At 38.9% G+C, this 13,876-nt stretch overlaps 1 protein-coding gene across 7 annotated transcripts in view; it reads left to right on the forward strand.

The window, feature by feature from the left end:
- LOC135106420 (uncharacterized) overlaps positions 1 to 13,876 on the forward strand; it is a 505,119-nt gene that overhangs the window by 3,652 nt on the left and 487,591 nt on the right. The window contains exons 1-2 of one of the 7 annotated variants that reach the window (XM_064015427.1): positions 3,131 to 3,202; positions 4,096 to 4,300. The exons of 4 other annotated variants lie outside the window; for them this stretch is intronic. The gene's annotated coding sequence lies outside the window, so the exon portion shown is untranslated. Of the gene's footprint in view, positions 1 to 3,130; positions 3,203 to 4,095; positions 4,301 to 13,876 lie in introns of those variants that run through there. 2 more of the 7 variants (XM_064015426.1, XM_064015425.1) reach the window with 2 other exon arrangements.

A 13,876-nucleotide genomic window follows, 5' to 3' on the forward strand; every position in this document is an offset into this window, starting at 1 on the left:
CTTTACATGTCGTACGTCGTATTTGCTGGGGCGTGCAGGAACAAATCATTTCAACTATTGGACATTACCCTGTGAACTTTGGTCACCTTATAGTTCACTGGCTAGGGAACTGTTAAAAGTGTTTATTATTGTTGTTGTTGTTGTTGTTGTTGATTTTCTTCTTCTTCTTCTTCTTCTTCTTCTTCTTCTTCTTATTATTATTATTATTATTATTATTACTATTATTATTATTATTATCATCATCATCATCATCATCATCATCATCATCATCATCATCATCGTTATTATCATTATTATTATTAGTACTAATATTAATATTAGTATTAGTATTGTTGTTGTTGTTATGAGTCGGGACCTAATAATTTTTAAAAATTAAGTAAATCATTGTAATTAAATTACTTTTAATAATTTAATTAGGTTTAAATTATCTGTGTATGTGTATTCGATAGAAGGTGTTGGTAGGGAGAGGCAGGCCAGCAGGAAGCCTGAGACGTATCAGCTGCTGCCAGGCAGCTGTCACCCGGAGGGGGTCGGTGTAGGCTCACTTAGCAGCTTGGATTACCTTACCTGAATAAAGTGTTTAGCTCATATCCCTTTACCACAGGATCAGGAAGCGTGGCCCTATTGCCTCCTTCCTCTTCGATTTGCTTTACTAGGGTGGCTCAGGAACAAACGAGTTTAATTCAGCTTTTCACATGAGTCGCCGTGTGTGTGTGTGTGTGTGTGTTAAACAGCCCCTATGAAGATGAAATACTGATAACCAAGATTGCTTCAACATGATATTCAGTATCAAATGCAATGTCTCATTCATAGAAGGACACTACGTTCACGAACACAATATAAGAGATCAGTATTGTATTTGAGCTTAGAAATAAAAAAATAAAAAAAAAAATAAATAAATAAAATAAATAAATAAAAATATAATAATAATAATAATAATAATAATAATAATAATAATAATAACAACAACAACAACAACAACAACAACAACAACAACAACAACAACAACAACAACAATAATAATAATAATAATAATAATAATAATACCTCAAACATTCGCAGAGCATTTATACTCTTACATAAATCCCTGTTAACAGTGTTTCTATATAGTGTGGAGATTAACTTCAACAGTGATCAAGATAATGAGTCAATTAAACTTATATAAAAAGAGCGTGGGCAGTGGAACCTGAAAGACTTGATTAGTTGTGGTTTACAAACCGCTTAGTGACATACTTGATGCAAGTATTATGTAGTGCCAGGACGCGTCTCTCAGGCTACATTTCAGTTGACGAGTTCTCATGTACTAGAGAGAGAGAGAGAGAGAGAGAGAGAGAGAGAGAGAGCATTCTAAGGGAGCTCAGTCTCTAGCTTCCTTGGTACATGCCTATTCTTTTTATTTCTCACAATCTCGAGATGAGAGGAAAAGATAACACAAGCTGAAGATACATATATGTAGAGGATTCAGGAAGTGAAAACTGTAGTTAATGACGATACGGTGCGATTCATCGATCGTGTCACTCCAGAAATTTCTATAGTACTAAATTTATGAGCGTATTTTCCGAGGCTTCTTAATACTACGTTTCACCTAGTAATCCTGTCAGAAACCAGGGGCGAAATATATGCATTGTTTAGGGTTTAATAAAACATGATTCAGATTTAATCTTTACTACAATCTACAAACATACAGCAAAAACTTTAGTATTTTACTTTATTAAACCCCAGAAACAAAAATATGCGGAGGAGATTGCTTAGAAAAAGATGAACTACTATTTATTATTATTATTATTATTATTATTATTATTGTTGTTATTGTTATTATTATTATTATTATTATTATTATTATTATTATTATTATTTATTTATTTATTTATTTATTTATTTACTTTTTGGTAAATTTATGTAAGTTCACCCGTCTAATATTTTCGGACGAAGCTTAATTTTTCTGCTGGATTATGATGTGTTTTGAATTAATCTAGTAATTGTTTCCGCTGTATTTTATTTATTTTTTTAGTACCTCCCACAAACACGTAAACCAGTGATTTATGATGAAAACAAGAAGATTGATCCCCCCCCAAAAAAAAATAAATAAATAAATAATATTACAGAAAAATGTAGTTTTGTCTTCATGCATGATACTAGAAAAAAGGGAAGTTTAAGTAAACCTAACTGAACTTAACCTCTAAAAAAAAAAAAAAAAATCCTCACAACCTAATCTAACAAAACCTACCCTACCTGGTAATTTCTCATCAGTGGAGTTCTCAGTGGGAAAAACTGGAGGTGGCTAAGCTTCGTTATTGCTGTTAAATTTTCTTATCGCCTTGAAGTAATCGCACTTGCAGTCACCGCACTGAACAATCTTCCAAGATTGATTCAAAATCAAGCTTCCCCCTCCTGCCTTGCAGAGTACAGCCGGTCTATTGTCCGATTTTATTTTTTTTATTTATTATTATTATTATTATTATTATTATTATTATTATTATTATTATTTATTTATTTATTTATTTATTTATTTATTTATTTTTTTTTTGGTCGAGGCATTGCCTCATGCATGTACCAATGAAATCTCCTCTACCTCCACTTGCTCCCGTCCTTCACTCCCCTCCCTCCCGACTGCCTGAAGACCATCATGGCGCAAGGTAACCTGGTTACGCGGGGGAAACAACAAATTTGATTAAAATTAATATCTCAGGAATGAACAATTTGTGGTGATAAATAATTACACGGATAATATTGAAATAAAGCTAGCGTCCTCCGAGGTTAATACTTACTGTATCTGGAGTATTGTGGTTGCTGAATGTAATGCATTACGCAATATCTTCCGTAAACTTACAGATGCTTAAATAAAATGAAATTGGATGCCATGATAACGCTGGGAAGTGACACGCTGTCGCACATGATAGATAGGTGGGTCCTGCTGATCTACCCTGATGAAGGTGTGTGTTCGTCTGTATGTGCATGTCACATCTGTTGCGCAAGCGTGAAATTAGTCACGGTGATTGGTTCTTTTGTTTGAGAATGCAGCCGCTGGCTAATTAAAAAGTACATAATTAATTTAACCAATCATAACATTTTATTTCATCCTGTGGAGGGAGAAGTGGCTGAGTTTGAAATATTTGAATTAGTCTGAGGTAGATGTCGGTCGGTGATGGGTGTTACCTCGATTGTTTCCAGCGGATCGTCAGATTTTACGAAGATAAATAAGGTAACAACTTCATATTATTATTATTATTATTATTATTATTATTATTATTATTATTATTATTATTATTATTATTATTATTATTTTAGCCTTGCTAGTTAGCTTAGGTTGTTAGGTAAGTTTGGTTAGGTTATATTAATTTAGGTTAGTTTGGTTAAAGTTAGTATGGTTAGTTTAGATTACTTTAGTTAGGTTTGTTTGGTTAGGTTACATACTGCGGCTGCTTATGTTGCAGCTGTGGATCTTCAGTCTTCTCTTCGTTCGTCTAGAAAAAAGTACAAACACTTTTTTCTAGAAAAAAAAAAAATCTGATAATTACCGTGCATCTAATGTGGCTTTAGTACAGACACTTAGGCCTATAAGCCTAGGACTATAGGTGTGGAGTTAAACCAGTAGTAAATGTACACCAAGCACAAATAGTGCTACTAATAATAAAATTCTCTCTCTCTCTCTCTCTCTCTCTCTCTCTCTGTTTTGATTGTTTTCGCCACCTCCACCCCATTGCTACTACCTCTTTAAATAGATTTGATTCCCACCTCACTGTATCATATATATTTTGTCCACCACTGTTTCCAATGTTTACTTGCCACTCCTGTTTTGATGAGGAGGATATTTGGTAGAGTGGTGGCTGATCTGGAGGACCTGGTAGTAGCTGGATATTGTTAGTAGCGTGGAGGTCGTGGGTAGTAGTTTGATATTATTGATTTGTACAAGTAAAAGTCACAAGTTATAAGAGTTCTTGGTTTAATGATGGACAGGATGTACACGCATGATACCGAGACACAATTGATTACAGACGTAACGATACTGATGTGCTCTTTCTTTGAACTGACTCAATGTACTGATTGTGAACCGATCGTGAACTGATGACTGATATGAACTGACTTTCTCAACAGACTGACTCTCTACCTACGCATACAGTTCAGGAGAAAAGGATCAGGATACAATCTTTGAGATGAAGAAATGACCAATGAAGTACTTGGAAATGGGGTGAAGGAGCCGGTGGTAGGGGTTGTTATTTTGGCCAATGACCAGGGATGATGACAGGACGTTGATGCAGGTGTTTTCTCTAAGGATTTACAGGGATGTAGGGAAAGGAAGGTGTGTTATTCCCTTGAGAGTGTGATAGGGAGGAGAAAGGTTTAAAATAGACTGAGGCTGGCCATGTGGGCACATGTATGAAATATATGAATGAAACACACTGCACGTGGAATGAATTATATGAATGATGAATATATATAATAATAATTGTTTTGACTAATGCGACTGATACAGTTGTCTTCCCCACGAAAAATGCATCCCCATATTTGAACATAATGAGAGCAATAAGATATAAGCAACATGACATCAGAGAGAGAGAAAGGAAACGATAACCTTAATAATAATATACAGACATGATAACATAATATAATACATATACAACACATATAAGTAAGAGAAATGCACACATATATACAGGATATTGAAACTGGATGATTAAACCTTATAGTGGGAACTATGTTTCATTCTGTAAGAAGGTGTGTGTGTGTGATTAAGCTTGAGGAACTTTGAGGGTCAGTTGAATCAGAATGAAGTGTTACCTGATGTGCACATTCACCATTGAACCCTTTGCTCACATGCTTCAATTTTTTTTTTTTTTATGTAGGAAGGACACTGGCCAAGGGCAACAAAAATCTAATAAAAAAAATGCCCACCGAAATGCCAGTCCCATAAAAGGGTCAAAGCAGTGGTCAAAAATTGATGAATAAGTGTCTTGAAACCTCCCTCTTGAAGGAATTCAAGTCATAGGAAGGTGGAAATACAGAAGCAGGCAGGGAGTTCCAGAGTTTACCAGAGAAAGGGATGAATGATTGAGAATACTGGTTAACTCTTGCGCTAGAGGGGTGGACAGAATAGGGGTGAGAGAAAGAAGAAAGTCTTGTGCAACGAGGCCGCGGAAGGAGGGGAGGCATGCAGTTAGCAAGATCAGAAGAGCAGTTAGCATGAAAATAGCAGTAGAAGACAGCTAGATATGCAACATTGCGGCGGTGAGAGAGAGGCTGAAGACAGTCAGTTAGAGGAGAGGAGTTGATGAGACGAAAAGCTTTTGATTCCACCCTGTCTAGAAGAGCAGTATGAGTGGAACCCCCCAGACATGTGAAGCATACTCCATACATGGATGAATAAGGCCCTTGTACAGAGTTAGCAGCTGGGGGGGTGAGAAAACTGGCGGAGACGTCTCAGAACACCTAACTTCATAGAAGTTGTTTTAGCTAGACATGAGATGTGAAGTTTCCAGTTCAGATTATAAGTAAAGGACAGACCGAGGATGTGCAGTATAGAAGAGGGGGACAGTTGAGTGTCATTGAAGAAGAGGAGATAGTTGTCTGGAAGGTTGTGTCGAGTTGATAGATGGAGGAATTGAGTTTTTGAGGCATTGAACAATACCAAGTTTGCTCTGCTCCAATCAGAAATTTTAGAAAGGTCAGAAGTCAGATGTTCTGTGGCTTCCCTGCGTGATATGTTTACCTCCTGAAGGGTTGGACGTCTATGAAAAGACGTGGAAAAGTGCAGGGTGGTATCATCAGCGTAGGAGTGGATAGGACAAGAAGTTTGGTTTAGAAGATCATTAATGAATAATAAGAAGAGAGTGGGTGACAGGACAGAACCCTGAGGAACACCACTGTTAATAGATTTAGGAGAAGAACAGTGACCGTCTACCACAGCAGCAATAGAACGGTCAGAAAGGAAACTTGAGATGAAGTTACAGTGAGAAGGATAGAAACCGTAGGAGGGTAGTTTGGAAATCAAAGCTTTGTGCCAGACTATCAAAAGCTTTTGATATGTCCAAGGCAACAGCAAAAGTTTCACCAAAATCTCTAAAAGAGGATGACCAAGACTCAGTAAGGAAAGCCAGAAGATCACCAGTAGAGCGGCCTTGACAGAAACCATACTGGCGATCAGATAGAAGGTTGTGAAGTGATAGATGTTTAAGAATCTTCCTGTTGAGGATAGATTCAAAAACTTTAGATAGGCAGGAAATTAAAGCAATAGGACGGTAGTTTGAGGGATTAGAACGGTCACCCTTTTTAGGAACAGGTTGAATGTAGGCAAACTTCCAGCAAGAAGGAAAGGTAGATGTTGACAGACAGCTGAAAGAGTTTGACTAGGCAAGGTGCAAGCATGGAGGCACAGTTTCGGAGAACAATAGGAGGGACCCCATCAGGTCCATAAGCCTTCCGAGGGTTTAGGCCAGCGAGGGCATGGAAAACATCATTGCGAAGAATTTTAATATGTAGCATGAAGTAGTCAGAGGGTGGAGGAGAGGGAGGAACAAGCCCAAAATCATTCAAAGTAAAGTTTTTAGTAAAGGTTCAGCTTTAGAAATAGATGTGATAGCAATGGTACCATCTGGTTGAAATAAAGGAGGGAAAGAAGAAGCAAAGTTATTGGAGATATTTTTTGGCTAGATGCCAGAAATCACGATGGGAGTTAGATCTTGAAAGGTTTTGACATTTTCTGTTAATGAAGGAGTTTTTGGCTAGTTGGAGAACAGACTTGGCATGGTTCCGGGCAGAAATATAAAGTGCATGAGATTCTGGTGATGGAAGGCTTAAGTACCTTTTGTGGGCCACCTCTCTATCATGTATAGCATGAGAACAAGCTGTGTTAAACCAAGGTTTAGAAGGTTTAGGACGAGAAAAAGAGTGAGGAATGTATGCCTCCATGCCAGACACTATCACCTCTGTTATGCGCTCAGCACACAAAGACGGGTTTCTGACACGGATGCAGTAGTCATTCCAAGGAAAATCAGCAAAATACCTCCTCAGGTCCCCCCAACTAGCAGAGGCAAAACACCAGAGGCACCTTCGCTTAGGGGGATCCTGAGGAGGGACTGGAGTGATAGGACAAGATAAAGATATGAGATTGTGATCGGAGGAGCCCAACGGAGAAGAAAGGGTGACAGCATAAGCAGAAGGATTAGAGGTCAGGAAAAGGTCAAGAATGTTGGGCGTATCTCCAAGACGGTCAGGAATACGAGTAGGGTGTTGCACCAATTGCTCTAGTTCATGGAAGATAGCAAAGTTGTTGGCTAGTTCACCAGGATGGTCGGTGAAGGGAGAGGAAAGCCAAAGCTGGTGGTGAACATTGAAGTCTCCAAGAATGGAGATCTCTGCAAAAGGGAAGAGGGTCAGAATGTGCTCCACTTTGGAAGTTAAGTAGTCAAAGAATTTCTTATAGTCAGAGGAGTTAGGTGAGAAGTATCCAGCACATATACATTTAGTATGAGAGTGACTCTGTAGTCATAGTTAGATGGTGGAAAACTCGGAAGATTCAAGAGCGTGGGCACGAGAGCAGGTTAAGTCATTGCACATATAAATGCAGCATCCAGCTTTGGATCGAAAATGAGGATAAAGTAGGAGGGAACAGAAAAGGGGCTACTGTCAGTTGCCTCAGACACCTGAGTTTCAGTGAGGAAAAGAAGATGAGGTTTAGAAGAGGAGAGGTGGTGTTCTACAGATTGAAAATTAGATCTTAGACTGCAAATGTTGCAGAAGTTAATGAAGAAAAAGTTGAGGGGGGTGTCAAGACACTTAGGGTCATCAACAGAAAGGCAGTCCTACCTGGGGACATTTATGGTCCCCTCCCCAAATGGGGACTCCGAGGCTGGTGTAGGAGTCGCCATGATGATTTTAAAATTTTTGAGTGAAGGGTGTGTGTGTTATTAGGTGCTTGTAGTTTTGTGTGGAGGAAGAGAGTTGTCTTTAGAGGGCAGGCAGTGACTGCCCCCTTGTGTTGTGAGACACAAAGGGAAACGTTCAGTGAGGTCACAGCTGGGTTTAATGATAAGTTCACAGCACCCCCTGAACAGTGCTTTAGACCTCACTGGGAGTAATTATCGTTTCGGCAGGTGTCTAAACGATAATTACTCTCAGTGAAATGATCAACACGGATGATTTGTTCAATTAAGGTTTTGAGATCTAGAATTTTTACTTTGTGGCCATGGAGAAATTTGATTACACGATGTGGTCCAGAGAACAATGGATCTAATTTAGAGTTGCAATCATGAAGTCTGGTGAAAACGATATCACTGACTTCGATGGAAGAATCTGTTGCTCTATGATGTCGTTTTCACAACATCTCAGTTTGTGATGCAGTGAGGCGATCATGAATGAGCTTATGAGTGTACTGAAAATTGCAGAGACAACATTTGACGGAATCATCCATGTTGTAGACAGGATGCGGCATGCTGTGAAGTAATTCATATGGGAGATGCTTGTCAGTATCAAACAGCACAAATTGGGGAGACTCGTTGATAGTGGAGTGAATCACTGAGTTTAGAGAGCAGACTAGCTGAGGAAGCCATTCATTTTATGAGTGCTTTGCTTCTGTAATGTAACACAGAATGTCAAGGATACTTTTATTACAATGCTCTACTTTGCCATTTGAATTGGGCGAATGAGGAACAGTGTTACATTTCTTGATGTGAAATTCTTTACAAATCTCCTGTAAGACAGTGTTATTGAATTCAGTGCCATTGTCAGATAAGATGATACAAGTAGTCATAAGGACAAATTATGTTGTCGATGATCATGCAACCAAAAGAATTTGAAGTTTTGTCCTTGAGAGCAATGAGAAAGGTGAAACGAGTGAAATTGTCCACGCAAACTAAAAGATATTGATAACCGTTCTCTGTAAGTGGAAGTTTGAGCAAATCAACAGAGACCAAATTTCAAGGAGCTGAAGGCAATGGGGTAAGGAAGTGAGGGACTGTCGTGAGTGATGGACAGTGCGAAGCTTACTGAGAGCAGATCACACAATGCTGAAAGATACCTTTCCTAATAATCGGTCAGAAATACGATCATTTTGCTTGTGCAAGACATTTGTCTCACCCTGAGTGTCTTGTGTGGGGTGAGTCATGAACATGGTGAAGAATGATACTCACTGTTCACTGAGGTATTATGAGCTGAGATAAACGCTCACTAGAAATGTCAGTAGAGACATCACTCAAATTATACAAGAGACTGTCTCGTATGAAAGACATAGCAGCACTCACTTGTAACATAGGAAGATTTGTCTTATCACCAGATTCAAAGTCACAGAACAGAATGCATCTGAATGTTTTTTTTTTTTTTTTTTTTTTTTTTTTATCTCATCCATAGTTGGCATGGCAGGATTCTCTGTGATGGTTGAGATAGCAGCGTTGTGCCCACCCCTCACTCCGGGCTGGCGTGTTATCCACACGGGCATGGGTTGAAAAACTAGAGCAGCGGGGCCTCAAATAAGTCACACTCTGAACGCCGGGACAAGGCACACACAAACGAGTCGGGGCACAAGGGAAAACATGGGCACTATTTCCTAGGTTTATTGACAAATCCTCCGCAAGTTTTTTTTTTTTTTTTTATGTAGGAAGGACAATGGCCAAGGGCAACAAAAATCCAATAAAAAAAATGCCCACTGAAATGCCAGTCCCATAAAAGGTTCAAAGCAGTAGTCAAAAATTGATGAATAAGTGTCTTGAAACCTACCTCTTAAAGGAATTCCAGTTATAGGAAGGTGGAAATACAGAAGCAGGCAGGGAGTTCCATTGTTTACCAGAGAAAGGGATGAATGATTGAGAATACTGGTTAACTCTTGCGTTAGAGAGGTGGACAGAATAGGGGTGAGAGAAAGAAGAAAGTTTTGTGCAGCGAGGCCGCGGGAGGAGGGGAGGCATGCAGTTAGCAAGATCAGAAGAGCAGTTAGCATGAAAATAGCGGTAGAAGACAGCTAGAGATGCAACATTGCGGCGGTGAAAGAGAGGCTGAAGACAGTCAGAGGAGAGAAGTTGATGAGATGAAAAGCTTTTGATTCCACCCTGTCTAGAAGAGCAGTATGAGTGGAACCCCCCCCCAGACATGTGAAGCATACTCCATACATGGACGGATAAGGCCCTTGTACAGAGTTAGCAGCTGGGGGGATGAGAAAAAAATAGTACACTGCTTTACAAGTTCACAGGGGCACGACAGACACTCAACAGGGTACTCAACAGGTAGGGAAACGCTTCCAAAGCAGGCAGGCACATGCTTGCTTCCTCTCAGACCACTCGTCTCTGCTCTCTCTGCCTTCCCGTCTCTCCCACTGCTGCCCCCTCCAACTGTGCTGCCACCTGCACCCATACCCCTGGTGTAACAGCAGCAACATTGCATGAGAGTGCATCAGCCACTGAGTTTGCCTTACTGGGAATGTTACTGTATGTGAAGCGTATGTACTTTACGTCATTATTCCTCGGCATTCATAAGTGAAATGTTCAATAGTTTTCTATTTGCATGAAAACGTGTAATATGTGTAAGTATCAGTATTCAATGCTATATTAAGCACCGAAGCTGATGCTCACTTGTTAGTAGAGTGTGGTTAACCCACTGGTCGCCTGCAGGCGTCACTCATGGCCAAGTCACGCTCAAAGATGGGCAGGATGGTGACCGAGGTAAATAAGTACTTTAATTTTGTAGTAAAAACTGATTGTCATAGTGCCAAGTTGATTGCATGTATTGTTAATGAATATTGTAATATGTTGAAAGTGTTTAATATCAGTGTAGAATGTTATTTTGTAAAAAATTGAGACCGAGAACTTAATCGCAGTTCTTACAGTCATGCCTACCTCATCAGTAAATGTCAGAGAGAGAGAGAACTGCCTTTCCTCAACCCTACGATGATGGGTGTGATCAGTAAAACAGATCACCTGAGAGCCAACTGATGCCCAGCCGGTGCGGCTACAGGAAATGTATGAAAATGTAGGATTGAATTCTTGAATCATGAGTTGCCAGTGAGCAAAATTGATCTGTGAAGTTGAAAATAAACCTTCCCACCTTGGAAGAGAAAAGAGAGAGAGGTGACCTGATTGCCTTATATTGGATTTTGTCGGGATATGAAAAATTGGACTGGAGTGATTTGGTGGTGACTTTAGAAGCACAAGAGGGCATACAAAGAAGGTGAAGAAAGGTGTGTGTAGAAGGGATATTAAGAACAGTCTCCTGCAAAGGATTGCAAGAATCTGGAATGAGCTACAAAAAGAAGTAGTAAATGCAATAACTATACATGATTCTAAGGAAAAACTGAATAGGAGTAGATATCAAGACAGGACAGCATGACCTTAGACTCCTCATCCCTTAAACCACAACTAGGTAAATACAACTAGGTAAATATACACACATATACACACATACACATGATAGTTGTAGGAGATAATTGAACAAATTGAAGAGGTTTACAGGATTGGAAAGTACAATGAAAATGGAACAAGACCAATGAAAATAAGATTCATATCAGAATCAGCAGTGGAACATGTGTTACAAAGAACAGGAAAATGGCAAAAATAGAAGGAATGAGGGGAATATGGATAAAAAGAGACATGAATGAAGAAAAGAAAAGTAAACTGAAAGAGTTGAAAGTAGAGTTCCAGTCCAAAAAAATGAGATGAGAACACAGGAACAGGCAAGGAGATTAATTTGAAAAGTTGTTGACATGAAAGTGAGAAAATGGTGGCACAAAGATGCCAAGGAAGATCAAGCAGAAGCTTAAAAATTATGTATACAAATATAGATGGTTTGGTGTTCAGTGCATTGGAATTTAAAGACTACCTAAAGAATAATAAACCCAATGTGGTGTGTTTAATGGAAACCAAACTAAAAGAGGAAACAAAGATGAGATTTGCAAAGGAACTTTATAGCACATGGAGGAGAGACAGAAAAGGAAAGGAAAGAGGAGGAGTGGTGATATTAGTAAAAGAGGATATTGTTGTTGAGGAAGTAGAATATGGTGATAGAATGGCAGAAACTTTAAGTGTTGTGATTGAGATCAAAGGAAGTGAAAAAAGGAAAGTTATTGTGATATACATACCACCAAAAACTAATGCATGGGAGACCAATAGATATAAAACTATGCAACTAGAAACAAAAATAGCATAGAGGAAATGATAAGGAAAAGTAACAAAGTAGGCAACTTCAATACTAAAGGAATTGACTGGGAGGAGATGGAAGTGAAAGAAACTGTCTGATCATGGAGCAAAGAACTTATGCAAACCATGATGGTGAGTACAATGAGACAATGGGTGAACGAGCCTACAAGATGCAGAGAAGAACCATCACAGTTGGACTTAGTGTTTACAGAAATTCAGAAAGTAGACCAAGTATACATTGTCTGAGTCCACTGGGAAGAAGTGATCATGTGACAATAGAAATAGTGCTACATGAGGAAACAGTGTTGCACAGGAATGAACAGCATAGAAATGGGAGACAGAACAATGGTAAGGTGAACTTTGGAGAGGTTAATAAATTTTATGGAAAAATTAACCGGAAAGAGCTATTTGAAGGTAAAGTAGTGCAAGAAAATTGATGAAGTACACAAGACTTACCGTAGGTCAGTTGAAATGTGCTTCTAATTTTACTTCAGCAAGTCACATCTGCTCAAGGGAGCTTTCACATGAGATACGCTACATCACCCCGTACCAGCAGACTTTAAAGGGTACGACAATCCACATGATAAAAATTTGCTCTATCAATACCGTGGTAAATGTTATTCATTGCACGTCATTCCATACCATTATGGGTGGGAGTGGAGGGCATGTGAAAGCTCCCTTCAGCAGATGTGATTTGCTTCGTAAAATTAGAAGCACATTTAAAACTGACCTACGGTAAGTCTTGTGTACTTCATCAATTTTACTTCGGCAAATCACTTTTCTGCTGAAGTACACTTTCCCATGAGGTTTTAAAGCCATGTGGATGTTGTACATTAATATCATCATAATTCATATTTCTTCCATATTTATTTTAAAAATATTTGGTTAATTAGTTTTGAATAACATCTAATGTTTATTGAAAAATTGTTAACTGAGGACACCAATACTACTTAATGGAGCCTTGAACACTAACTAAGCTAATACTGCTTCTTGGAATTGATCTGTATCTTGGTTTATGGTTTTATCATAATATTTGGCAAATGTTGTCGCCCTAGCCCAGCCAGCCTTAGCCATGATGTGGGTCACTGGAACAGCCATTGCCTTGGCCTTTGATGCCGCAGCTGGGCGGACACTTCCTGCAGTAAATTTTGTGGTGTCCACACCAGACATGTGAAGGATAGACTTGATTCACCGAGAAATTGTATCTTTAGAGGCATTTTTATGTGGTTTAATGAAACTGATGAGCAATTTGCTTTCATCTCCAGCATTACCTCTTATATGCTCAGTCCTACTGATATACATTTTTAAAGTTCCCATTACAGACAAATTTTTATCCTCTTCATAAGCTTTCACCTTGATAAACTGAATATTGAAGTTTGGTCTGCACTGTTTAATATTGCCTGCTAACCACATACATATAAAATCCTTGCCTATGATGATATCCTTCAAAAGTAACAAATGTAGAGTTTGCACTCTGGCTGCTTGTGTAAGTGCCAGCAACATTACTAATTTCAAAGTTAAATCTTTCAGGGAAAGAGAGTGTAAAGGGCTCATGCTCCTTAATTTTTCTAAAACTGGCTTGACATCCCAAGTTTCAATATACCTGGGTTTAGTTGGGCATAAATTGAATACTCCCTTTAACAACCTGATGACCAGTGGATGGTCACCTGCCCTGTGGCCATCCACCACTATCCCTAGTGAGGAGAGAGCTGCCCTTGCAGTGTTGATGCACTTGTATTCGACACCTCTGTGAAAAGTTT

This window comes from Scylla paramamosain, chromosome 13 (genome assembly GCF_035594125.1).
Source record: "Scylla paramamosain isolate STU-SP2022 chromosome 13, ASM3559412v1, whole genome shotgun sequence".
NCBI classification, from domain to species: Eukaryota; Metazoa; Arthropoda; class Malacostraca; order Decapoda; family Portunidae; genus Scylla; species Scylla paramamosain.